Source organism: Anomaloglossus baeobatrachus, chromosome 8 (genome assembly GCF_048569485.1).
Source record: "Anomaloglossus baeobatrachus isolate aAnoBae1 chromosome 8, aAnoBae1.hap1, whole genome shotgun sequence".
Lineage (NCBI taxonomy): Eukaryota > Metazoa > Chordata > Amphibia > Anura > Aromobatidae > Anomaloglossus > Anomaloglossus baeobatrachus.
The window spans coordinates 238078043-238103959 of record NC_134360.1 but is presented as its reverse complement, the minus strand read 5'-3'; the positions used below and the strand labels follow the sequence as shown (position 1 = coordinate 238103959).

The 25917-nt window shown below is 46.8% G+C and overlaps 1 protein-coding gene across 11 annotated transcripts in view; it reads right to left on the bottom strand.

Moving 5' to 3' along the window:
- DAB1 (DAB adaptor protein 1) overlaps nucleotides 1–25917 on the bottom strand; it is a 955902-nt gene that overhangs the window by 336560 nt on the left and 593425 nt on the right. For 10 of the 11 annotated variants that reach the window (XM_075320416.1, XM_075320418.1, XM_075320419.1 and 7 more), the window contains exon 4: nucleotides 8876–8980. The exons of the other annotated variant lie outside the window; for it this stretch is intronic. The gene's annotated coding sequence lies outside the window, so the exon portion shown is untranslated. The remainder of the gene's footprint in view (nucleotides 1–8875; nucleotides 8981–25917) is intronic. 11 annotated transcript variants of the gene reach the window in all.

The following is a 25917-nucleotide window of genomic DNA, read 5'->3' as shown; positions in this document are numbered from 1 at the left end:
GATAGATAGATAGAGGGATAGAGAGATAGAGGGATAGAGAGATAGAGGGATAGAGGGATAGAGAGATAGAGGGATAGAGAGATAGAGAGATAGAGGGATAGAGGGATAGAGAGATAGAGGGATAGAGAGATAGAGGGATAGAGAGATAGAGGGATAGAGAGATAGAGGGATAGAGAGATAGAGGGATAGAGAGATAGAGGGATAGAGAGATAGAGGGATAGATAGATAGATAGAGGGATAGAGAGATAGAGGGATAGAGAGATAGAGGGATAGAGAGATAGAGGGATAGATAGAGGGATAGATAGAGGATAGATAGAGGGATAGATAGAGGGATAGCTAGAGAGATAGAGGGATAGAGGGATAGAGAGATAGAGGGATAGAGAGATAGAGGGATAGAGAGATAGAGGGATAGAGAGATAGAGGGATAGAGAGATAGAGGGATAGATAGAGGGATAGGTAGAGGGATAGATAGAGGGATAGATAGAGGATAGATAGAGGGATAGATAGAGGGATAGATAGAGGGATAGATAGAGGGATAGATAGAGGGATAGATAGATGAGAGGGATAGATAGATAGAGGGATAGATAGATAGAGGGATAGATAGATAGAGGGATACAGAGATAGAGGGATAGATAGATAGAGGGATAGATAGATAGAGGGATAGATAGATAGAGGGATAGATAGATAGAGGGATAGATAGAGGGATAGATAGATAGAGGGATAGATAGGTAGAGGGATAGATAGGTAGAGGGATAGATAGGTAGAGGGATAGATAGGTAGAGGGATAGATAGGTAGAGGGATAGATAGATAGATAGATAGATAGATAGATAGAGGGATAGATAGATAGAGGGATAGATAGATAGAGGGATAGATAGATAGAGGGATAGATAAATACCCTGTTTCCCTGAAAATAAAACCTACCCCAAAATAAGCCCTAGTAGGATTTTGGGGACTTATGAGTATGCTTAAAAGGAACCTGTCAGGTAATTTGTGTTCTAACCTACAAGCAGGGTGATGTGTGGGCTAGTAACCCCCTTCCTCCCCATCCCTGTGTTGTAATATTGTGTAATGTGCATGTATAAAAAAATGTTTTATTACCTATGTGTACCCTCTGTAAATGAGCAGGGGCTCCAGCCCGATGGGCGTCACATCACCCTATGGGCGTTTGCATGTTTTCCATGGTACCACCCCCATGTGGGCGTGATACCATGGATTTACAAGAGCAATGTCCCGTCGCTCCTTGAGATCCCGCGGTGTGCGCACTTACCATTCTCGCAGCCCTTGCTTGCTTCTCACCTTCAGACATGCACTGCGCATGCTCAGAAGACTCCTACGGTTCCAGTCATGCGCAGTGTGCGTCTGAAGGTGAGAAGCAAGCACTCAGATAAGAAGGCTGCAGGAATGGTAAGTGCGCACATGCGGGATCTCAAGGAGCGACAGGACATCTCTCTTGTAAATCCATTGTATCACGCCAACAGGGGCGTGATACCACGGAAAACATGCAAACGCCCATAGGGTGATGTGACGCCCATAGGGCTAGAGCCCCTTCTCATTTACATAGGGTACACATAGGTAATAAAACATTTTTATACATTCACCATTACACAATATTACAATGCAGGGATGGGTAGGAAGGGGTTACTAGGCCACACATCACACTGCTACTAGGTTAGAAACACATAAATTACCTGACAGGTTCCCTTTAAAATATAAGCCATACTCCAAAAATAAGCCCTAGTTGCAGTTCCATAAAGAAGTGTCCAAGCAGCTAAAAAAGTTAAAGAATACAGCAGCACTCTTCATCAAAGAAAGCAGACACCCCCAAAATAACTCCAAACAATTACACTTGGCAAGTGCTGATGGTGGCTGGGCTCTCACACAGAGATCTGCGTTGCTGTCAGGTCCCTCGCTGGTTTCAGCTGTATTGCACTGCAGCTTGCACAAGAGATTGGGTACCAATATCACTGCATGAAAATGATACTGCTTCCAGTCACCAGGGGGAGCCAACCGCTATAACATGCATGAGACCTGGCAGCGACGCAGATCTGTATGTGAGAGCCCATTCACTTTCCGACTCTAATTGTTTGGGGTCTGATAAGTGTGATTCTTTTAGGGGGTGTCTGCTTTCTTTTGGTGGTAAATCTGTAGCAAGTACATAGAGAATAATAAATATAAGCAGGTAATTTAAACCTTTGTAAATATGGTCTATGCCCACCACCATGAAAATAGCAAATTAGGTAAGAAAATCTGCATCTGAGCCAGTAACAAAATGTTGAGGTCCAAAATATGATAACATGATTAGATTTGAATTAATGTTAATTTTTTGTTCGTCAAGAATAAATGTGAATTGGAAAATATAACATGTCCCCTGAAAATAAGCCAGGAGCATCTTTTGGAGCAAAAAATAATATGACCCTGTCTTATTTTTTGGGAACCAGGGTGGATTAGATAGAGGGATAGATAGAGGGATAGATAGAGGATAGATAGATAGATAGATAGATAGATAGATAGATAGATAGATAGATAGAGGGATAGATAGAGGGATAGATAGATGGATAGATAGAGGGATAGATAGAGGGATAGATAGAGGGATAGATAGAGGGATAGATAGAGGGATAGATAGAGGGATAGATAGAGGGATAGATAGAGGGATAGATAGAGGGATAGATAGAGGGATAGATAGAGGGATAGATAGAGGGATAGATAGAGGGATAGATAGAGGGATAGATAGAGGGATAGATAGAGGGATAGATAGAGGGATAGATAGAGGGATAGATAGATAGAGGGATAGATGATAGAGGGATAGAGGGATAGAGGGATAGAGGATAGAGGGATAGATAGAGGGATAGATAGATAGAGGGATAGATAGATAGAGGGATAGATGATAGAGGGATAAGATAGATAGAGGGATAGATAGATAGAGGGATAGATAGATAGAGGATAGAGGATAGATAGGATAGATAGAGAGGATAGATAGATAGAGGGATAGATAGATAGAGGGATAGATAGATAGAGGGATAGATAGATAGAGGGATAGATAGATAGAGGGATAGATAGATAGAGGGATAGATAGATAGAGGATAGTAGATAGAGGGATAGATAGATAGAGGGATAGATAGATAGAGGGATAGATAGATAGAGGGATAGATAGATAGAGGGATAGATAGATAGAGGGATAGATAGATAGAGGGATAGATAGATAGAGGGATAGATAGATAGAGGGATAGATAGATAGAGGGATAGATAGATAGAGGGATAGATAGAGGGATAGATAGAGGGATAGATAGAGGGATAGATAGAGGGATAGATAGAGGGATAGATAGAGGGATAGATAGAGGGATAGATAGAGGGATAGATAGAGAGGGATAGATAGATAGAGGGATAGATAGATAGAGGGATAGATAGATAGAGGGATAGATAGATAGAGGGATAGATAGAGGGATAGATAGAGGGATAGATAGAGGGATAGATAGAGGGATAGATAGAGGGATAGATAGAGGGATAGATAGAGGGATAGATAGAGGGATAGATAGATAGAGGGATAGATAGATAGAGGGATAGATAGAGGGATAGAGGGATAGATAGAGGGATAGAGGGATAGATAGAGGGATAGAGGGATAGATAGATAGAGGGATAGATAGATAGAGGGATAGATAGATAGAGGGATAGATAGATAGAGGGATATATAGATAGAGGGATAGATAGATAGAGGGATAGATAGATAGAGGGATAGATAGATAGAGGGATAGATAGATAGAGGGATAGATAGATAGAGGGATAGATAGATAGAGGGATAGATAGATAGAGGGATAGATAGATAGAGGGATAGATAGATAGATAGAGGGATAGATAGAGGGATAGATAGAGGGATAGATAGATAGATAGATAGATAGAGGGATAGATAGATAGATAGATAGATAGATAGATAGATAGAGGGATAGATAGATAGAGGGATAGATAGAGGGATAGATAGATAGATAGAGGGATAGATAGAGGGATAGATAGAGGGATAGATAGAGGGATAGATAGAGGGATAGATAGAGGGATAGATAGAGGGATAGATAGATAGAGGGATAGATAGAGGGATAGATAGAGGGATAGATAGATAGAGGGATAGATAGATAGAGGGATAGATAGATAGAGGGATAGATAGATAGATAGATAGAGGGATAGATAGATAGAGGGATAGATAGAGGGATAGATAGAGGGATAGATAGATAGAGGGATAGATAGATAGAGGGATAGATAGATAGAGGGATAGATAGATAGAGGGATAGATAGATAGAGGGATAGATAGATAGAGGGATAGATAGAGGGATAGATAGATAGAGGGATAGATAGATAGAGGGATAGATAGATAGAGGGATAGATAGATAGAGGGATAGATAGATAGAGGGATAGATAGATAGAGGGATAGATAGATAGAGGGATAGATAGATAGAGGGATAGATAGATAGAGGGATAGATAGATAGAGGGATAGATAGATAGAGGGATAGATAGATAGAGGGATAGATAGATAGAGGGATAGATAGATAGAGGGATAGATAGATAGAGGGATAGATAGATAGAGGGATAGATAGATAGAGGGATAGATAGATAGAGGGATAGATAGATAGAGGGATAGATAGATAGAGGGATAGATAGATAGAGGGATAGATAGATAGAGGGATAGATAGATAGAGGGATAGATAGATAGAGGGATAGATAGATAGATAGAGGGATAGATAGATAGAGGGATAGATAGATAGAGGGATAGATACATAGAGGGATAGATAGATAGAGGGATAGATAGATAGAGGGATAGATAGATAGAGGGATAGATAGATAGAGGGATAGATACATAGAGGGATAGATAGATAGAGGGATAGATAGATAGAGGGATAGATAGATAGATAGAGGGATAGATAGATAGAGGGATAGATAGATAGAGGGATAGATAGATAGAGGGATAGATAGATAGATAGAGGGATAGATAGATGGATAGATAGATAGAGGGATAGATAGATAGAGGGATAGATAGATAGAGGGATAGATAGATAGAGGGATAGATAGATAGAGGGATAGATAGATAGAGGGATAGATAGATAGAGGGATAGATAGATAGAGGGATAGATAGATAGAGGGATAGATAGATAGAGGGATAGATAGATAGAGGGATAGATAGAGGGATAGATAGATAGATAGATAGATAGATAGAGGGATAGATAGATAGAGGGATAGATAGATAGAGGGATAGATAGATAGAGGGATAGATAGATAGAGGGATAGATAGATAGAGGGATAGATAGAGGGATAGATAGATAGAGGGATAGATAGATAGAGGGATAGATAGATAGAGGGATAGATAGATAGAGGGATAGATAGATAGAGGGATAGATAGATAGAGGGATAGATAGATAGAGGGATAGATAGAGGGATAGATAGATAGAGGGATAGATAGATAGAGGGATAGATAGATAGAGGGATAGATAGATAGAGGGATAGATAGATAGAGGGATAGATAGAGGGATAGATAGATAGAGGGATAGATAGATAGAGGGATAGATAGAGGGATAGATAGATAGAGGGATAGATAGATAGAGGGATAGATAGATAGAGGGATAGATAGATAGAGGGATAGATAGATAGAGGGATAGATAGATAGAGGGATAGATAGATAGAGGGATAGATAGATAGAGGGATAGATAGATAGAGGGATAGATAGATAGAGGGATAGATAGATAGAGGGATAGATAGATAGAGGGATAGATAGATAGAGGGATAGATAGATAGAGGGATAGATAGATAGAGGGATAGATAGATAGAGGGATAGATAGATAGATAGATAGATAGATTTCCTTCTGGGAAATATGGAACCACATGGACACAAAGAGCAAGAAAAAGAATGACACCCATATCCAAAATGGCAACATCTGGCTCCAGTACTTCAGAGACCTCTACAAAGACATCCCAAAAGAAGGACTAAGCCAAGAGCAGGAAAACATAACATCAAAACTAAAGGCAATGGAAGAGAAAATAAAAAACTTCCAAAACCCACTGGACACACCAATTACATTACAGGAAGTTGCAGAGAAAATCACTTCCATAAAGTGTAAAAAATCTAGTGGTCTGGATGGAATCCCCCCAGAGATGTTGAAGTACAGCCCACCAGAAATTCAAGCTGCAATGGTTAAACTGTTCAACATTGTGCTGAGTGCTGGTTACTTCCCTCGTACCTGGAACCAAGGACTCATTACACCGATCCACAAGAGTGGGGACAGGTATGACCCTGCCAACTACAGAGGCATATGTGTCAGCAGTAACTTGGGAAAACTGTTCAACAGCATCCTAAACAAAAGGATCATCAGTTTCCTTACCGAGCACAATGTCTTGAGCAAAAGCCAAGCAGGGTTCGTGCCAAACCACCGCACCACGGACCACATCTACACCCTGCACAGTCTCATTCAGAGCCACGTCCACAATACAAAGCATGGGAAGATATACGCCTGCTTTGTAGACTTTAAAAAGGCCTTTGACTCAGTGTGGCACCCGGGCTTGTTCTTAAAAATGCTGGAAAGCGGAATAGGAGGAAAGACCTATGATGTCATCAAAAGCTCCTACACCGAGAACCTCTGCAGCGTGAGTGTGAACGGTAGAAGAACGGCTTATTTCCAGCAGAGCCGAGGAGTCAGACAGGGCTGCAGCCTAAGTCCAACGCTCTTCAATATTTACATCAATGAGCGGCTACTGCTCTAGAATCTTCACCTGCTCCAGGTCTCACACTCCATGATGCCCAGGTGAAATTCTTGCTCTATGCAGATGACCTACTGCTGGTGTCACCAACCGAGAAAGGTCTCCAAGACAACCTACAAATCTTGGAGAAATTCAGCTCCACATGGGCACTACCGATCAATCTAAAGAAAACCAACATCATGGTGTTCCAGAAGAGAAAAAGAAGATTTGACCAGCATCCTTCATTTGTCCTAAACGGCTACACTCTAACAGGAACAGACAAATACACCTACTTGGGCCTGGAAATTCACCAGTCAGGGAGCTTCAAACAAGCCATAGAGACCCTGAAAAACAAGGCCTGCAAAACCTTTTATGCCATCCGAAGGACATTGTATCATCTGAAGCCACCAGTGAGGGTCTGGCTAAAAATCTTCGATTCCATCATTGCCCCAATCCTCCTGTACGGCAGCGAAGTCTGGGGCCCTCACACTTACCCAGATTGGTCAAGGTGGGATTCCAGCCCAACAGAAATATTCCACCTGGAATTCTGTAAGCACCTTCTCCAGGTCCATCGAAGCACCTCCAACAGTGCCTGTCGAGCTGAGCTGGGCAGATTCCCTCTACACCTAGCAGCTCTGAAGAGGTCACTATCATTTCAGGCTCACCTACAGAGTAGCAATCCAAACTCCCATCACCACAAAGCTCTGATATATATACGTGGGCCAGATGAACCAGGACCCCGGGCACAGCCCTCCCAAACCCAACTGGACAAAATAACCAATCACAGCAGCCTGACAAGAACCAGAATCAGGAAGATGGTAGACGAGGGCCAGGAGAGGTATGTCAGTGACTGGAGGACCGACATCAACACCTCACAGAAACTGACCACGTACCAGAGACTACAGAGAGACTACAGACTGGCCCCGTATCTGGAGAAACTCCCGGACCCCAGAGACCGCAGGACCCTGAGCCGATATAGACTCAGTGCCCACAGTCTAGCCATCGAATCCGGACGTCACAAGCAGAGCTACAAGCCCAGGGAGGACAGACTGTGCCAAAACTGTGACCTGGAGGCCGTGGAGGATGAAACCCACTTCCTGCTACACTGCACCAAGTACTCAGCAGTGAGGGACACTCACTTCAGGAGACTCTCCCATCTCTTCCCGGATTTCAGCTCCATGAAGGAGGAAGAGAAAATATATATCCTGCTGGGGGAAGAAGAGAGCGCAGTGGAGATAGCAGCGCGGTATGTGAGCGAATGTCATAGACTTCGAGAAAGAGAACTATGATAAGTCATGGACTTCCATAGCCCCCCATCCCAGATGTGGCCCCCCCAATCCCCACCCTGGATATGTCCCATCCACCGTTACCACAGTCCCACCGTGGATATGCCCCATCATAAGCCATGGACTTCCATAGCCCCCATCCTAGAAGTGCCCCCACAGTCCCCACCCTGGATGAGCCCCATCCATCCTTCCTACAGTCCCCACCCACCATCCCCACAGCCCCAGCCCCTAATGTACACTTGCTTTGGCAAAACTAATTTGTATTTGGTCCTGCCAATAAAGCTTATTTGATTTGATTTGATTTGATTTGATAGATAGAGGGATAGAGAGATAGAGGGATAGATAGATAGATAGAGGGATAGATAGATAGAGGGATAGATAGATAGAGGGATAGATAGAGGGATAGATAGAGGGATAGATAGATAGATAGAGGGATAGATAGATAGAGGGATAGATAGATAGATAGATAGAGGGATAGATAGATAGAGGGATAGATAGATAGAGGGATAGATAGATAGAGGGATAGATAGAGGGATAGATAGATAGAGGGATAGATAGATAGAGGGATAGATATAGATTTCTCTCCATCTGAATGGCTTTGGCTTCTGCTGCAGAATAAACCACATTGTGATATTTCTGTGACCCTTCTTCCCCCATGACAGGTGTCAATCATTCATCTTACTGCACAAGGAAAGAAAATCACCAGAATCTGAGCAGTGGGTGATTTGCCCCCAGAATGGACAGGTCATTATGTCTCCAGCTTTGGTCCTAGCTATTGTGGGTTTGGAGCTCCAGGGGATGATGGGGGAGGGGAGAGTTGCCCTTTCCTCCACTTCTGGAGCTGTGTGTGGCAGGAATCGTTAGAGTTGCACTTACCTTGCCCATAGGGAGTCATTGTGTGGCGGCTGTGTACACTGACGGCTCCAGTCCTCTCACTTTCTTCTCTGGCTCATGGTGCGGTCACTTTCTGCTCTGGAGACTCTGCAAGACAAGCAGGTGCAGGCGGTGAGTGCGGCGCTGTGTGATACGGGGCAGGCAGTGAGTGCGGCGCTGTGTGATACGGGGCAGGTGCAGGCGGTGAGTGCGGCGCTGTGTGATACGGGGCAGGTGCAGGCGGTGAGTGCGGCGCTGTGTGATACGGGGCAGGTGCAGGCGGTGAGTGCGGCGCTGTGTGATACGGGGCAGGTGCAGGCGGTGAGTGCGGCGCTGTGTGATACGGGGCAGGTGCAGGCGGTGAGTGCGGCGCTGTGTGATACGGGGCAGGTGCAGGCGGTGAGTGCGGCGCTGTGTGATACGGGGCAGGTGCAGGCGGTGAGTGCGGCGCTGTGTGATACGGGGCAGGTGCAGGCGGTGAGTGCGGCGCTGTGTGATACGGGGCAGGCAGTGACCCCGGTGCTGTGTGATACGGGGCAGGCAGTGACCCCGGTGCTGTGTGATACGGGGCAGGTGCAGGCGGTGAGTGCGGCGCTGTGTGATACGGGACAGGTGCAGGCGGTGACCCCGGCGCTGTGTGATACGGGACAGGTGCAGGCGGTGACCCCGGCGCTGTGTGATACGGGGCAGGTGCAGGCGGTGACCCCGGCGCTGTGTGATACGGGGCAGGTGCAGGCGGTGACCCCGGCGCTGTGTGATACGGGGCAGGTGCAGGCGGTGACCCCGGCGCTGTGTGATACGGGGCAGGTGCAGGCGGTGACCCCGGCGCTGTGTGATACGGGGCAGGTGCAGGCGGTGACCCCGGCGCTGTGTGATACGGGGCAGGTGCAGGCGGTGACCCCGGCGCTGTGTGATACGGGGCAGGTGCAGGCGGTGACCCCGGCGCTGTGTGATACGGGGCAGGTGCAGGTGGTGACCCCGGCGCTGTGCGATATGGGGCAGGTGCAGGCGGTGACCCCGGCGCTGTGCGATATGGGGCAGGTGCAGAGCACAGCGGAGGCGCCGCCGTCCCCGCTCCTGACCTGCAGCAGCCTGTGCCCGGAATCCTCAATCAGGAGCACCGGGATGGACGCAGCGGGGATCGCCGGCAATTCACACCGGGAGCGAGAAATGGAGGAATCGCAGAAGCTGGGGGTGAGCACAGACACTGCCCGGCCCTGAGGGAGAATGCCAGAAATCTCAGGGTGCCGGCTTCTAGCAATGTGTGGTGTGTTACTCATTTCCTGCAACTAGACTTTACGAACAATTTTGCCCCAATGTTTAAATAACTTTAAGGTATTAAAAAAAATGAAACAACTTTACTAATATTCTTAAGAATCCTTTGTGTATTCAGCTCCTATGGAAACCTATGTGTCTCCATGGCGACAGACTACAAACAAGTCCTATGTAGTCGGCTCTGGCAGTCACATTTTACCAGAAGGAGGCAGATGGGAGGCAGGATAGTGATAGATCCCACAGGATCGGCTGCTGCGGATCCTGTAAGCGCAGACATACATCATTGAACACAAAACAATAGATATTTAGTTAAAACTTTTGGCAAAAGCTGCAGAACATTACTTTTACTTTAGATGAATTGGAGCAATATTTAAGACTGTTTCTTTTGCTGCTATTCACTATGGACAATAGGAGACGACGTTATTTTCTATCTCTCCCTCCTGTTTTTCCTGTGTCCAATTTAAATGGCGGAGACTAGTGATGAGCGAGTACTAAAAAGCTCGGGTGCTCGAAGCTCGGGCCGAGCCTCCCAAGATACTCGTGTACTCGGCCCGAGCAACGAGCCCAATGTTATCCTATGGGAGACCCGAGTATTTTTGTGAAATGACCTCCCGGCAGCATGGAGAAACCCTAAAAATGTCACAAAAGTCTCAGAAGAGTGCTCAAATGACATGGCAACAGCATGGGGAAGACCCCTTGAAGCATTTATCACTCAAAAGTCACAGCTGTGAACAATTTTGTCCGCGTTTTACGCCATTTTTACGGACTCACCAGAAAACCTTCCAAAATGACCCCAAAATGATTTTTCATGGCGGAAATGTTAAGGGCACATACCCAATAGTGAGATAGATCTGGTGTATGTTACTTTTTGAGATCAATACATGAAAGATTTTACGTGAAAACATTGTGTGGCACTCCGATGTCCCTGAGAAGAGACGTACATGAAGGCCTCTTGAGTCTAATGTGCCCATTTTGAGGAAGTGAGTCTTTGTAGTATTTTCCTTTGCCAGGGCAGTCCTAAATTGTGAGGTTCACCAATGCCCCTGCATACAGACGTGCATGAGGGCCTCAAAACATTAAGTGTCCATTGTCAGGAAGTGGGTGTATTATAGTATAGCCCTTAGGCAGGGCAGCCAAAAATTGGGAGGCTCCACATTGTCCCTGGGTAGAGACGTGCATGATGGCCTTTAAACCTGAAGTGCCCATTGTAAGGAAGTGGGTCTATTTCAGTATAGCCCTTTGCCAGGGCAGCCAAAAATTGGGAGGCTCCACATTGTCCCTGGGTAGAGACGTGCATGAGGGCCTCAAAACATTAAGTGTCCATTGTCAGGAAGTGGGTGTATTATAGTATAGCCCTTAGGCAGGGCAGCCAAAAATTGGGAGGCTCCACATTGTCCCTGGGTAGAGACGTGCATGATGGCCTTTAAACCTGAAGTGCCCATTGTAAGGAAGTGGGTCTATTTCAGTATAGCCCTTTGCCAGGGCAGCCAAAAATTGGGAGGCTCCACATTGTCCCTGGGTAGAGACGTGCATGAGGGCCTCAAAACATTAAGTGTCCATTGTCAGGAAGTGGGTGTATTATAGTATAGCCCTTAGGCAGGGCAGCCAAAAATTGGGAGGCTCCACATTGTCCCTGGGTAGAGACGTGCATGATGGCCTTTAAACCTGAAGTGCCCATTGTAAGGAAGTGGGTCTATTTCAGTATAGCCCTTTGCCAGGGCAGCCAAAAATTGGGAGGCTCCACATTGTCCCTGGGTAGAGACGTGCATGAGGGCCTCAAAACATTAAGTGTCCATTGTCAGGAAGTGGGTGTATTATAGTATAGCCCTTAGGCAGGGCAGCCAAAAATTGGGAGGCTCCACATTGTCCCTGGGTAGAGACGTGCATGATGGCCTTTAAACCTGAAGTGCCCATTGTAAGGAAGTGGGTCTATTTCAGTATAGCCCTTTGCCAGGGCAGCCAAAAATTGGGAGGCTCCACATTGTCCCTGGGTAGAGACGTGCATGAGGGCCTCAAAACATTAAGTGTCCATTGTCAGGAAGTGGGTGTATTATAGTATAGCCCTTAGGCAGGGCAGCCAAAAATTGGGAGGCTCCACATTGTCCCTGGGTAGAGACGTGCATGATGGCCTTTAAACCTGAAGTGCCCATTGTAAGGAAGTGGGTCTATTTCAGTATAGCCCTTTGCCAGGGCAGCCAAAAATTGGGAGGCTCCACATTGTCCCTGGGTAGAGACGTGCATGAGGGCCTCAAAACATTAAGTGTCCATTGTCAGGAAGTGGGTGTATTATAGTATAGCCCTTAGGCAGGGCAGCCAAAAATTGGGAGGCTCCACATTGTCCCTGGGTAGAGACGTGCATGATGGCCTTTAAACCTGAAGTGCCCATTGTAAGGAAGTGGGTCTATTTCAGTATAGCCCTTTGCCAGGGCAGCCAAAAATTGGGAGGCTCCACATTGTCCCTGGGTAGAGACGTGCATGAGGGCCTCAAAACATTAAGTGTCCATTGTCAGGAAGTGGGTGTATTATAGTATAGCCCTTAGGCAGGGCAGCCAAAAATTGGGAGGCTCCACATTGTCCCTGGGTAGAGACGTGCATGATGGCCTTTAAACCTGAAGTGCCCATTGTAAGGAAGTGGGTCTATTTCAGTATAGCCCTTTGCCAGGGCAGCCAAAAATTGGGAGGCTCCACATTGTCCCTGGGTAGAGACGTGCATGAGGGCCTCAAAACATTAAGTGTCCATTGTCAGGAAGTGGGTGTATTATAGTATAGCCCTTAGGCAGGGCAGCCAAAAATTGGGAGGCTCCACATTGTCCCTGGGTAGAGACGTGCATGATGGCCTTTAAACCTGAAGTGCCCATTGTAAGGAAGTGGGTCTATTTCAGTATAGCCCTTTGCCAGGGCAGCCAAAAATTGGGAGGCTCCACATTGTCCCTGGGTAGAGACGTGCATGAGGGCCTCAAAACATTAAGTGTCCATTGTCAGGAAGTGGGTGTATTATAGTATAGCCCTTAGGCAGGGCAGCCAAAAATTGGGAGGCTCCACATTGTCCCTGGGTAGAGACGTGCATGATGGCCTTTAAACCTGAAGTGCCCATTGTAAGGAAGTGGGTCTATTTCAGTATAGCCCTTTGCCAGGGCAGCCAAAAATTGGGAGGCTCCACATTGTCCCTGGGTAGAGACGTGCATGAGGGCCTCAAAACATTAAGTGTCCATTGTCAGGAAGTGGGTGTATTATAGTATAGCCCTTAGGCAGGGCAGCCAAAAATTGGGAGGCTCCACATTGTCCCTGGGTAGAGACGTGCATGATGGCCTTTAAACCTGAAGTGCCCATTGTAAGGAAGTGGGTCTATTTCAGTATAGCCCTTTGCCAGGGCAGCCAAAAATTGGGAGGCTCCACATTGTCCCTGGGTAGAGACGTGCATGAGGGCCTCAAAACATTAAGTGTCCATTGTCAGGAAGTGGGTGTATTATAGTATAGCCCTTAGGCAGGGCAGCCAAAAATTGGGAGGCTCCACATTGTCCCTGGGTAGAGACGTGCATGATGGCCTTTAAACCTGAAGTGCCCATTGTAAGGAAGTGGGTCTATTTCAGTATAGCCCTTTGCCAGGGCAGCCAAAAATTGGGAGGCTCCACATTGTCCCTGGGTAGAGACGTGCATGAGGGCCTCAAAACATTAAGTGTCCATTGTCAGGAAGTGGGTGTATTATAGTATAGCCCTTAGGCAGGGCAGCCAAAAATTGGGAGGCTCCACATTGTCCCTGGGTAGAGACGTGCATGATGGCCTTTAAACCTGAAGTGCCCATTGTAAGGAAGTGGGTCTATTTCAGTATAGCCCTTTGCCAGGGCAGCCAAAAATTGGGAGGCTCCACATTGTCCCTGGGTAGAGACGTGCATGAGGGCCTCAAAACATTAAGTGTCCATTTTAAGGAAGTGGGTGTATTTCAGTATAGCCCTTAGGCAGGGCAGCCAAAAATTGGGAGGCTCCACGTTGTCCCTGGGTAGAGACGTGCATGAGGGCCTCAAAACATTGTTCCCATTGCAAAGGAGCGGGTCTCCTGTCGTTGTAATGTCCATTCTGCAAAGAATGGGCGAAAAAATTTACCACTGGGGGTATACCTGAAACAAAGACCTAACTATTGTAACGGTCATCATGATGGCGCATGAGGAGAAGGAGGAGCAGTCCAGCGATTATCCAAAGTCGAGAAGTGTACCCATGGGTGAGTGGAGGTACATGGCAAACTTTAAATTCCGCTCTCATTTGCTGGTGGTGTGGTGAAGTCTGGCCCAATCCAACCCTTGTTCATCTTTATCAGAGTCAGCCTGTCAGCATTTTCAGTTGACAGGCGGGTGCGTTTATCTGTAATGATTCCACCTGCGGCACTAAAAACACGCTCTGACAAAACGCTAGCAGCAGGGCAGGCCAGGACTTCCAAGGCGTAGAGAGCCAATTCATGCCACGTGTCCAGCTTGGATACCCAATAATTGTAAGGCACAGAGGAATGTCGGAGTACAGTTGTTCGATCTGCAAGGTACTCCTTCAGCATCTGGGCAAACTTAGGATTTCTTGTGGCACTACCCCGCACCTCAGGGGCTGTGGTACGTGAGGGGCTGAGAAAACTGTCCCACATCTTAAAGACTGTTCCCCTACCTCTGGCGGATTGGACTTGTGCCTCTCTCGGCTGTACGCCTCGGTTGTCCACTGATTCCTGACCTATGCCGCTAGCGTTTTGTGAGGGGAATGCTTTGCCTACTTCCGTGAGTATGGCCTTCCGAAACTGCTGCATTTTGGTTGACCTCTCATCCACGGGAATAAGAGACAAAAAGTTCTCCTTGTAGCGTGGGTCTAACAGTGTTACCAACCAGTAATGATTGTCGGCCAAGATGTTCTTAACGCGAGGGTCACGAGACAGGCAGCTTACCATAAAGTCAGCCATGTGCGCCAGACTCTTAACAGCCAGGACTTCAGTAGCCTGACCAACAAGATGACTGAACATGCTGTCCTCCTCCTCCTCCTCCTCCTCCTCCTCCTCATCTACCCTGTCCTCTGGCCAGCCACGCTGAATCGAGGATATGACTGGTGTGCATGTCATATCCTCAATTTGGCCGGAGAGTTGCTCCATGTCTTCATCCTCCTCCTCGTCATAGTCCTCCACTGCACGTTGTGATGAGACGAGGCTGGGCTGTGTGTTATCACCCACACCCACTACTGTTTCTTGCTGCAACTCATCGCGCTCCGCCTGCAATGCATCATGTTTGTTTTTCAAAAGGGACCGTTTTAGAAGGCAGAGTAGCGGTATGGTGACGCTAATAATGGCGTCATCACCACTCACCATCTTGGTGGAGTCCTCAAAGTTTTGGAGGATGGTACATAGGTCTGACATCCATCTCCACTCCTCAGGTGTTATGTGTGGAGTTTGACCCATTTCCCGACGGCTTAGGTGATGCAGGTACTCAACAACTGCCCTCTTCTGCTCACATATCCTGACCAACATGTGCAGAGTTGAATTCCAACGCGTGGGGACATCACACACCAGTCTGTGAGCCGGAAGATGCAAACGGCGCTGAAAGCCGGCAAGGCCGGCTGAAGCAGTAGGTGACTTTCGAAAATGTGCAGACAGGCGGCGAACTTTTACCAGCAGATCAGACAGCTCTGGGTATGACTTTATAAACCGCTGAACCACGAGGTTGAGCACATGGGCCACGCATGGAACATGTGTCAGCTGGCCTCGCCTCAAAGCCGCCACCAGGTTCCGGCCATTGTCACAAACGACCTTTCCTGGCTTTAGGTTCAGAGGTGTGAGCCAGTGATCTGCCTGCTGTTTCAGAGCTGTCCACAGCTCTTCTGCATTGTGGGGTTTGTCACCTATGCAGATTAGCTTCAGCACAGCCTGTTGCCGCTTCGCCGAGGCAGTGCTGCAGTGCTTCCAGCTTGTGACTGGTGTGGAGGGCACAGTGGATGAGGATGCGCAGGAGGAGGAGGAGGCTGAAGAGCATGACATTCCGGAGCTGTAGAGTGTGGGTGAAACACTGACTGAGGTAGGGCCTGCAAACCTTGGTGTGGGAAGGACGTGTTCCGTCCCTCGCTCAGACTGGGTCCCAGCTTCCACAATATTAACCCAGTGTGCCGTCAACGAGATGTAGCGGCCTTGCCCACAAGCACTTGTCCACGTGTCTGTGGTTAGGTGGACTTTGGGTGAAACAGCGTTGTTCAGGGCACGTGTGATGTTTTGTGACACGTGGTTATGCAACGCGGGGACGGCACACCGGGAGAAATAGTGGCGGCTGGGGACCGAGTAACGTGGGACAGCTGCCGCCATCAGGTCACGGAATGCTTCTGTCTCCACCAGCCTAAAAGGCAACATTTCCAGCGCAAGCAGTCGCGAAATGTTAGCATTTAGAACTGTGGCATGTGGGGTGTTGGCAGTGTATTTGCGCCTGCGTTCAAAGGTTTGCTGAATGGATAACTGAACGCTGCGCTGGGACAAGGACGTGCTTGATGATGGTGTTCTTTCTGCGTAGGCAACTGCAGGTGCAGGAGTGGAGGAGGCTTGTTCGCAGGCAGCATGGACAGAGGATTGGCTCGCATGCACAACCAGCGAAGACGTAGCAGTGACATCAGCAAGCACTGCTCCTCGACTCTGTTGTACTTCCCACAAAGTCGGGTGCTTGGCTGACATGTGCCTGATCATGCTGGTGGTGGTCAGGCTGCTAGTTTTGGTACCCCTGCTGATGCTGGCACGGCAGGTGTTGCAAATGGCCTTTTTTGAATCATCTGGATCCAACTTAAAAAACTGCCAGACTCGTGAAGACCTAACATTTGTACAGGCACCTTGTGTCGTCGTGTTGTTACGGGGAACGGTTGCCTGACTTCTGCCTGGGACCACCACCCTGCTTCTTACTGCCTGTTGTGATGCTACGCCTCCCTCCCCCTGTGCACTGCTGTCCTCGCTCTGCATATCCTCCTGCCAGGTTGGGTCAGTTACTGGATCATCCACCACGTCGTCTTCCTCTTCCGCACCCTGCTCCTCCTCCTGACTTGCTGACAATTGTGTCTCATCATCGTCCACCACTTGTTGAGACACGTTGCCAACTTCGTGAGAACGTGGCTGCTCAAATATTTGGCTATCTGTACAGACGATCTCCTCATGACCCACTTCAATATGAGCTGGCGAGAGGCCAGAATGTGTGAATGGAAACGTGAACAGCTCTTCCGAGTGTCCAAGTGTGGGATCATTAATGTCCGAGGAGGACGTGTACTCAGCCTGGTGGTAGGAAGGAGGATCAGGTTCAGAAATGTGCGGTGCAGTATCACGGCTACTGACACTTGACCGTGTGGAAGACAGAGTGTTTGTGGTGGTGCCAATCTGACTGGAAGCATTATCCGCTATCCAACTAACAACCTGTTGACACTGGTCTTGGTTCAAGAGCGGTGTACTGCTGCGGTCCCCAAGAATTTGGGACAGGACGTGCGAGCGACTAGATGTGGCCCTTTGTTGTGGCGAAATTAGAGCTTGCCCACGACCTCGGCCTCTGCCTGCACCACCATCACGTCCACTTCCTTGTTCCTTGCCAATGCCCTTGCGCATTTTGCAATGCTGTGCACTGCTGACGTGTATATTCACTACTTGTGCGTTATATCAAAGTTTCTCGAAATTGCACACCAGTGCACCTGTACGCTGCCACCAACAGGCACACACGTGCGGTTTTAAAAACCAAGCACGGACGCAATAATAACCTAACACAGGTTTTAGGAGCAAAAATTAAGAACTCTGACACTATCAGCCACTGCTGACTGACGTGTATTATACACTACACTTGTGCGTTATATAATAGTTTGGTAAACGCACACCAGTGCACCTGTACGCTGCCACCAACAGGCACACACGTGCGGTTTTAAAAACCAAGCACGGACGCAATAATAACCTAACACAGGTTTTAGGAGCAAAAATTAAGAACTCTGACACTATCAGCCACTGCTGACTGACGTGTATTATACACTACACTTGTGCGTTATATAATAGTTTGGTAAACGCACACCAGTGCACCTGTACGCTGCCACCAACAGGCACACACGTGCGGTTTTAAAAACCAAGCACGGACGCAATAATAACCTAACACAGGTTTTAGGAGCAAAAATTAAGAACTCTGACACTATCAGCCACTGCTGACTGACGTGTATTATACACTACACTTGTGCGTTATATAATAGTTTGGTAAACGCACACCAGTGCACCTGTACGCTGCCACCAACAGGCACACACGTGCGGTTTTAAAAACCAAGCACGGACGCAATAATAACCTAACACAGGTTTTAGGAGCAAAAATTAAGAACTCTGACACTATCAGCCACTGCTGACTGACGTGTATTATACACTACACTTGTGCGTTATATAATAGTTTGGTAAACGCACACCAGTGCACCTGTACGCTGCCACCAACAGGCACACACGTGCGGTTTTAAAAACCAAGCACGGACGCAATAATAACCTAACACAGGTTTTAGGAGCAAAAATTAAGAACTCTGACACTATCAGCCACTGCTGACTGACGTGTATTATACACTACACTTGTGCGTTATATAATAGTTTGGTAAACGCACACCAGTGCACCTGTACGCTGCCACCAACAGGCACACACGTGCGGTTTTAAAAACCAAGCACGGACGCAATAATAACCTAACACAGGTTTTAGGAGCAAAAATTAAGAACTCTGACACTATCAGCCACTGCTGACTGACGTGTATTATACACTACACTTGTGCGTTATATAATAGTTTGGTAAACGCACACCAGTGCACCTGTACGCTGCCACCAACAGGCACACACGTGCGGTTTTAAAAACCAAGCACGGACGCAATAATAACCTAACACAGGTTTTAGGAGCAAAAATTAAGAACTCTGACACTATCAGCCACTGCTGACTGACGTGTATTATACACTACACTTGTGCGTTATATAATAGTTTGGTAAACGCACACCAGTGCACCTGTACGCTGCCACCAACAGGCACACACGTGCGGTTTTAAAAACCAAGCACGGACGCAATAATAACCTAACACAGGTTTTAGGAGCAAAAATTAAGAACTCTGACACTATCAGCCACTGCTGACTGACGTGTATTATACACTACACTTGTGCGTTATATAATAGTTTGGTAAACGCACACCAGTGCACCTGTACGCTGCCACCAACAGGCACACACGTGCGGTTTTAAAAACCAAGCACGGACGCAATAATAACCTAACACAGGTTTTAGGAGCAAAAATTAAGAACTCTGACACTATCAGCCACTGCTGACTGACGTGTATTATACACTACACTTGTGCGTTATATAATAGTTTGGTAAACGCACACCAGTGCACCTGTACGCTGCCACCAACAGGCACACACGTGCGGTTTTAAAAACCAAGCACGGACGCAATAATAACCTAACACAGGTTTTAGGAGCAAAAATTAAGAACTCTGACACTATCAGCCACTGCTGACTGACGTGTATTATACACTACACTTGTGCGTTATATAATAGTTTGGTAAACGCACACCAGTGCACCTGTACGCTGCCACCAACAGGCACACACGTGCGGTTTTAAAAACCAAGCACGGACGCAATAATAACCTACTAACAGGTTTTTTTGGGGAGCGACAATTACAGTACAGACAAGTCAGACACTATCTGGACTGTTTTACACTGTGTACACCAGCCCCAGATATGAAGGCTGGTATACGGTCACCACTACCCTGCCTGCCTGCCTGCCTGTATACTGCTACAATAGTCCTGACAAGGACTCTTTTGGTCACTAGCCTGTATTCAGACCTGGCTATACCCTGCCTGTATATAGCAACAATAGTCCTGAGAAGGACTCTGCTACTGTACTCCGACCTGGCTATACCCTGCCTGCCTGTATACAACTAGAATAGTCCTGAGAAGGACTTTTGGTCACACTGTTTGCAGCCCTGCAACTGAAAAAGCTATAAAGGGCCGCAAAGCTTTCCCTGAATCAGCGACACTCTCCCTACACTCACTGTCAGAATAGCTGTGAGCAGAGCACAGCGCGCCGGCCGATATAAAGGCTCGGTGACGCTGTGCAGGCCGGCCAATCACTGCAATTCCACAACTAACAGGGCTGTGGCATTGCAGTGGTCTGCCAGCCAATCCCTGCATGAGGGCTGGCTCTCAAAAGAGCGCCAACATGCAGAAATGAAGACCACGAGTACAGCACGAGTATCGCGAGATTACTCGGTCCCCGCCAAGCAGCCCAAGTACAGCGATACTCATGCGAGTACCGAGTAGTGACAAGCATGCTCGCTCATCACTAGCGGAGACCCGATGTCCCTATAATTACGAGGGCCAAAAGCCAAACCAGAGACCTCCATCTGTACAAAGCCGTTGCAGGGTTTTAAAAAAAAAAAAAAAATAACCGGGGTTTGTTTATTTTTTTTTAATAAATTAAATCATACACATGAAAATAAGAAACATTGCAATATATTGTATTCGTGTGGACTGATAATTTATACAGAGAATTCTCAAGTCTTGATTCAATGCAGATTTCCCAAAGAGATGACAGCTAATGCTCATAAAATTCTATGGAGAACCATGAACTTGCAGCAGAATGTTTGCCTCTCGTTCCTCCCCGCTTCATAGAATCATATAAGAACCAAATGTCCAAGGATGCACATTCAGCTGAGTGTATTGTGGTGCAAAGACCCATGGGGTCTCTGCACTGCAATACATGTGGCGGTCCAATGAAAAGCTGGCAGGTGATATTGGCGTGCCTGTGATTGGGGGCACATGGCAGTCACTTCATGTACCATGGTGCATACGCCGATGAAAGCTGCCGGCTGAAGAAGAGGACGCCACGCAGTGGTGGAACGGAGGAAAGGGAGTAGAATGTATGTTTTTATAAATGCGTTAAAGAACAGCACCAGAACAGGGGTTATATATACCAGGATCTTCCCAGGATTGGCGACATATGTACTAGGAAGGGGGACATATATACCAGGATGGGCCCAGGATTGGCGACATATGTACTAGGAAGGGGGACATATATACCAGGATGGGCCCAGGATTGGGGACATATGTCCCCCCTTCCTAGTACATATGTCCCCATCCTTGGCCCATTCTGGTATATATGTCCCCCTTCCTAGTACATATGTCCCCAATCCTGGGCTCATCCTGGTATATATGTGCAAAGGAAGACACAGTGAAAAACAAAACAAATGGTGAATGTGTTCACAATTTAAAATTATCCAGACCTTACGCAGGGAAATTTAAATATTTCCCTATCCTGATCAAAAGGCCTGATGTAAGATACTGCCCTTAATCGTAGCAAAAGTATACTATACTGATTCTGAGCTAGATGCTGTATTATACTTCAGAGCTGCACTCACTATTCTGATGTAAAAGTCATTGTGTACATACAGTACATCCTTAGTTACATCCAGTATTATACTCCAGAGCTGCACTCACTATTCTGCTGGTGCAGTCACTGTGTACATACATTATATTACTTATCCCGCACTGATCCTGAGGTATATCCTGTATTATATTCCAGAGCTGCATTCATTATTCTGCTGGTGCAGTCACTGTGCACATACATTACATTACTGATCCTGTACTGATCCTGAGTTACATCCTGTATAATTATCCAGAGCTGCACTCACTATTCTGCTGGTGCAGTCACTATTCTGCTGGTGCAGTCACTGTGCACATACATTACATTACTTATCCTGTACTGATCCTGAGTTACATCATGTATTATACTCCAGAGCTGCACTCACTATTCTGCTGGTGCAGTCACTATTCTGCTGGTGCAGTCACTGTGCACATACATTACATTACTTATCCTGTACTGATCCTGAGTTACATCATGTATTATACTCCAGAGCTGCACTCACTATTCTGCTGGTGCAGTCACTGTGTACATACATTACATTACTTATCCTGTACTGATCCTGAGTTACATCCTGTATTATACTCCAGAGCTGCACTCACTATTCTGCTGGAGCAGTCACTGTGTACATACATTACATTACTGATCCTGTACTGAATCTGTCTATAGACAATACTTTCCAGTTTGTTTGTATTTTGCTTGGACATTAGAGACTGTCACGGACTTGAAGCCTGTGCGCAGTGTCTGGTGCCCGGCCCCCGGAGTAATCCGATGCATTAACAGCACTCGTTTCTCTCCACATTCTTCTAAATACCCCTGTAATGTGCTTTTTGCAGTATTTGAACCACAGTCAAAGTCTCCTGATTGATAGAATGATTATTGTAATTTTCCTTTCTCTGGAAACAAGCAGAATGACTGTAATGACTATTTCTGGCTGGAGAGAATGAGGCAGGTAAACACTCAGTGCGCGGTGAGGATGAGGCCCTTCGGCACCAGGCGTGTCCACGAGCAGCGGAGTGGCTGATAATATGTCATTACTGAATGCTGAAGTGGACCTCTGCCTCCTAATGACATCCTTGTATTGCTAAATGTGCATAATTATTCTCCCGCTCAAGAATTCTGCTCAGAAAAAAGGAGAATGTGAATTAAAAGGAAAACTCCCGTCCATTTCTAATGTGACACTGACAACTCCGTGTTGGAGATCTACGAGGGTTTCTGGTTCTATAATTTCAATTTTCTCCTTATTTCTTATCATGACCGTGTGCATTTTGCTTAATTGAAAGTCTATCCTGTGCCTCTTAATGCTTGTTACTCCTGACTTTTTGAACTTTTCTTTTCTATTTCTGTGTCTTGTTGTTGAATTCACCAATGGAAAATAAGCAGCTGATCCTCAGGGGTGGATTTAATACTTTGGCAGTTGAAGCCCCACCCCTGAGGAAACAACAATGAACTTGGCGAAACCAATTCTTTTCACAGATGAAGATATATATATATATATATATAATAAATAAATAAAATACACACAGTATATTATATTAAGATTGTCACATATCGGAGTGCCTGACACTGTCATCACAGTGTGTAATGATGTTACTAGATTCTCTCGACCCCATAAGATTAACTATAAATGCACCTGGAAAAGCTATGTGGCTGTAGCGCTGGCATCCCTGCAGGGACACCAACCTGCCCACCACCCTGGCTGGGTTATGTCCTCCCTCCCACTACCGGCCATTCATGTGTGCTGTTATCTCCTTCACCTCCTGGGGTCTGTGCACGTGGGTCAGATCTTCCAGGAGTGTGCTTAGGGAGTGCGCATGCACACCAGCCTTCCTCTTAAAGTGCCGGCATGCCATTTCCCGGAAATTCACCTTAGGTTATGACTCAGAGGCACTATGTATTTAAGGCACCCTCCCATTAGGGGAGGTGCCTGCACAACATCTTTAATCAGTCAGTCTCCAGTCTGCTAGCTAGTTGTAAGGTTTTTGTGCTCCTGTACCGTTATCCCTTTATCCATCATCTGCACTTGCCTTCCCATACCTGTCTGTACCTGCCTGCGTCAGCCATTCCACCTGTACCTGCCTGCACCTGTGCATGTACCTGAGTCCGTCTTGTGTCCTGGGGGTCATCTGCCACAGTCCTAGTCACTGCCCTGGGAGTGGTACCTGGGCACTTAGTTAAGCCCCTCCCACTAAAGGGTTACCCAGGTCCCCCATATGGTCCCGTGGGTCCACTCACCCCGCTTGTTGCCCCTACACCGGCCACGAGTGTTACAGTGGCTCTGTCATGGCTGCTTACAATTCCACAATATTCTATATAACCCCGGACTTCTTCCAGATTTGAGGATTATTTGAGCTGACGCGTCTCGCCTGCAGGTTTTGTTGCTGCATTTTATATCACAAGCTTACAAAACACGAAGAACCAGATGGATCAGACTTTAGCGCTGCGTGTGCTGCGCCTCCCCCCATTCCTCTAGCGGTCTCCATCGTACTCATCAGGGTTCAGTTTTCTCCACCAAAAAAAAGGATATTTTGACTGGTTTAGACAGACGGAAAAAAAATCAATTCCAGAAAAGAAATATTTACAAAACATCATAATTTCCTCCAAACGTTTGTCAGTTCTTTTGAAATTCCTTTAGTCCAGAAGCACCTGGTAGTCCACAATTTAAAGGGACCAGCGCTGGAAATTCCAGAGCTTTTTCTTTATGCATGTAGAGACCAGGAGTATTTCATGGCAATAGTAACGTCGTGTGGACCGGCTCCGTCCAGGTCCGGTGATGCTCACATCATGGGTGCCGACCTCGCTAGTGCGTAGTTATTTGACCCATTATATGTAGCGACTCAAGCACGACCAGGACGTTTAACCCTTAATAAAGTTACCTATTGAAAGACAGCAAGCAGAGATCTTAAATAATAGGAGGAATTGATACAGAATGAATATTGGAAAATTGTATAGCATTCGATTAAATCATTTTTAATGCCTCCCCCCCCCCACAACTGATTGGGAAAAACACTTTACAGTATCAATCTAGGGTCTGACTGGCCCACCAGAGAACCGGAGATTCCTCCGGTGGGACCAGATACTGGCACAGGGCCACCAATGCCCTTACTGATGGGGCCTGGGCCAGCCGGGCTACTTACTTCACATTATTAAGCCTTGGCAGGGTCCTCCTCCACAGCCACACTACCACATGGCTAATTTGCATGCAATGTAGTTCGTATGCAAATTAGCCATGTGCTGGCACTAGGGTTGGTGGAGCAGAGCAGGGTGCAGGCATGTCATCCTGTGGCCCAGAGTGCAGCAGCGTGATGAGGTCATCAAGCTGCGACCTGATCACACTGCTGCAGTGAAAACAGAGTCGTGTTGGTGACGAGAATGCGGCAGGGAAGGTAAGTGCTCTGAGCTGAAGACAGGGCTGGGAGAGGCTAAAAAATAAGGTCAGGGACTTTAGATGAGAACCTCCACTCCAGCGGTAAAATAAATAAACCCTAGAGAGGGGCTTTAAGAAGTGTATGACCTTGTATTATACCCTGATATTAGCTCGTTGTACCACCCAATTAGTGGTCTTATATTTATTTCTATGTAGCCAATTAGTGGGCCCCAAGAATAATTTTCTCTGGTGGTCCCAGGGTACTCCAGTCCGACGCTGTCCATAGCCGCTGATCGGGATGTATGTGACACTGAATATCTGGACTCTGCATATATGTGCCAGGATGAGGGATGATCAGCAGGTATTATATACGTGTCCTTTTCTAATGGAGACCTATATACAATGTATGCAGGGCTGTACGTGCCACCGCTGCATTCGGACCCCCGCTCCTGGGCGGACCCCCAGTGATCAGCACATTACCACCAGTCCTGCGAATAAAAATACTTGGGGAAAAAAAAAAAGTCTGTTCAAATATAAGAAGAATAAATGATCGTAGATGATGAGCCGGTGTGCAGAGGAGACCTGTGCGGAGACACCGGCTCCGGAGCGCTCGGCAGCGTGCCAGCTCCACAAGTATCTTCTGCTGCTCCGACAGCGCTGAGAAGAAACGCTTTACCGAGGAATTAAAGCTAAGAACACAGCAATTAAATTCACGTCTCAGATTGTTCACAAGACGCCTTCCCACATAATTGTTCAATTGTGCTCCAACCATCACGGCTTATGGCGTCCGCGCACAGGGTTATTCCGCTCTCTTTTGTTTTTTTTTCCACTTGTACATTGTCAGTTATAGTCAAAGAAATTGGAAATTAATTCAAATTGGGCGGTAACTTGTGCAAATGACCAATTGCAATCCTGTGTGATACTGTCTGCTGAGCTGTGTATCTAATCCTCTCCTGTGTGATACTGTCTCCTGAGCAGTGTATCTAATCCTATCCTGTGTGATACTGTCTCCTGA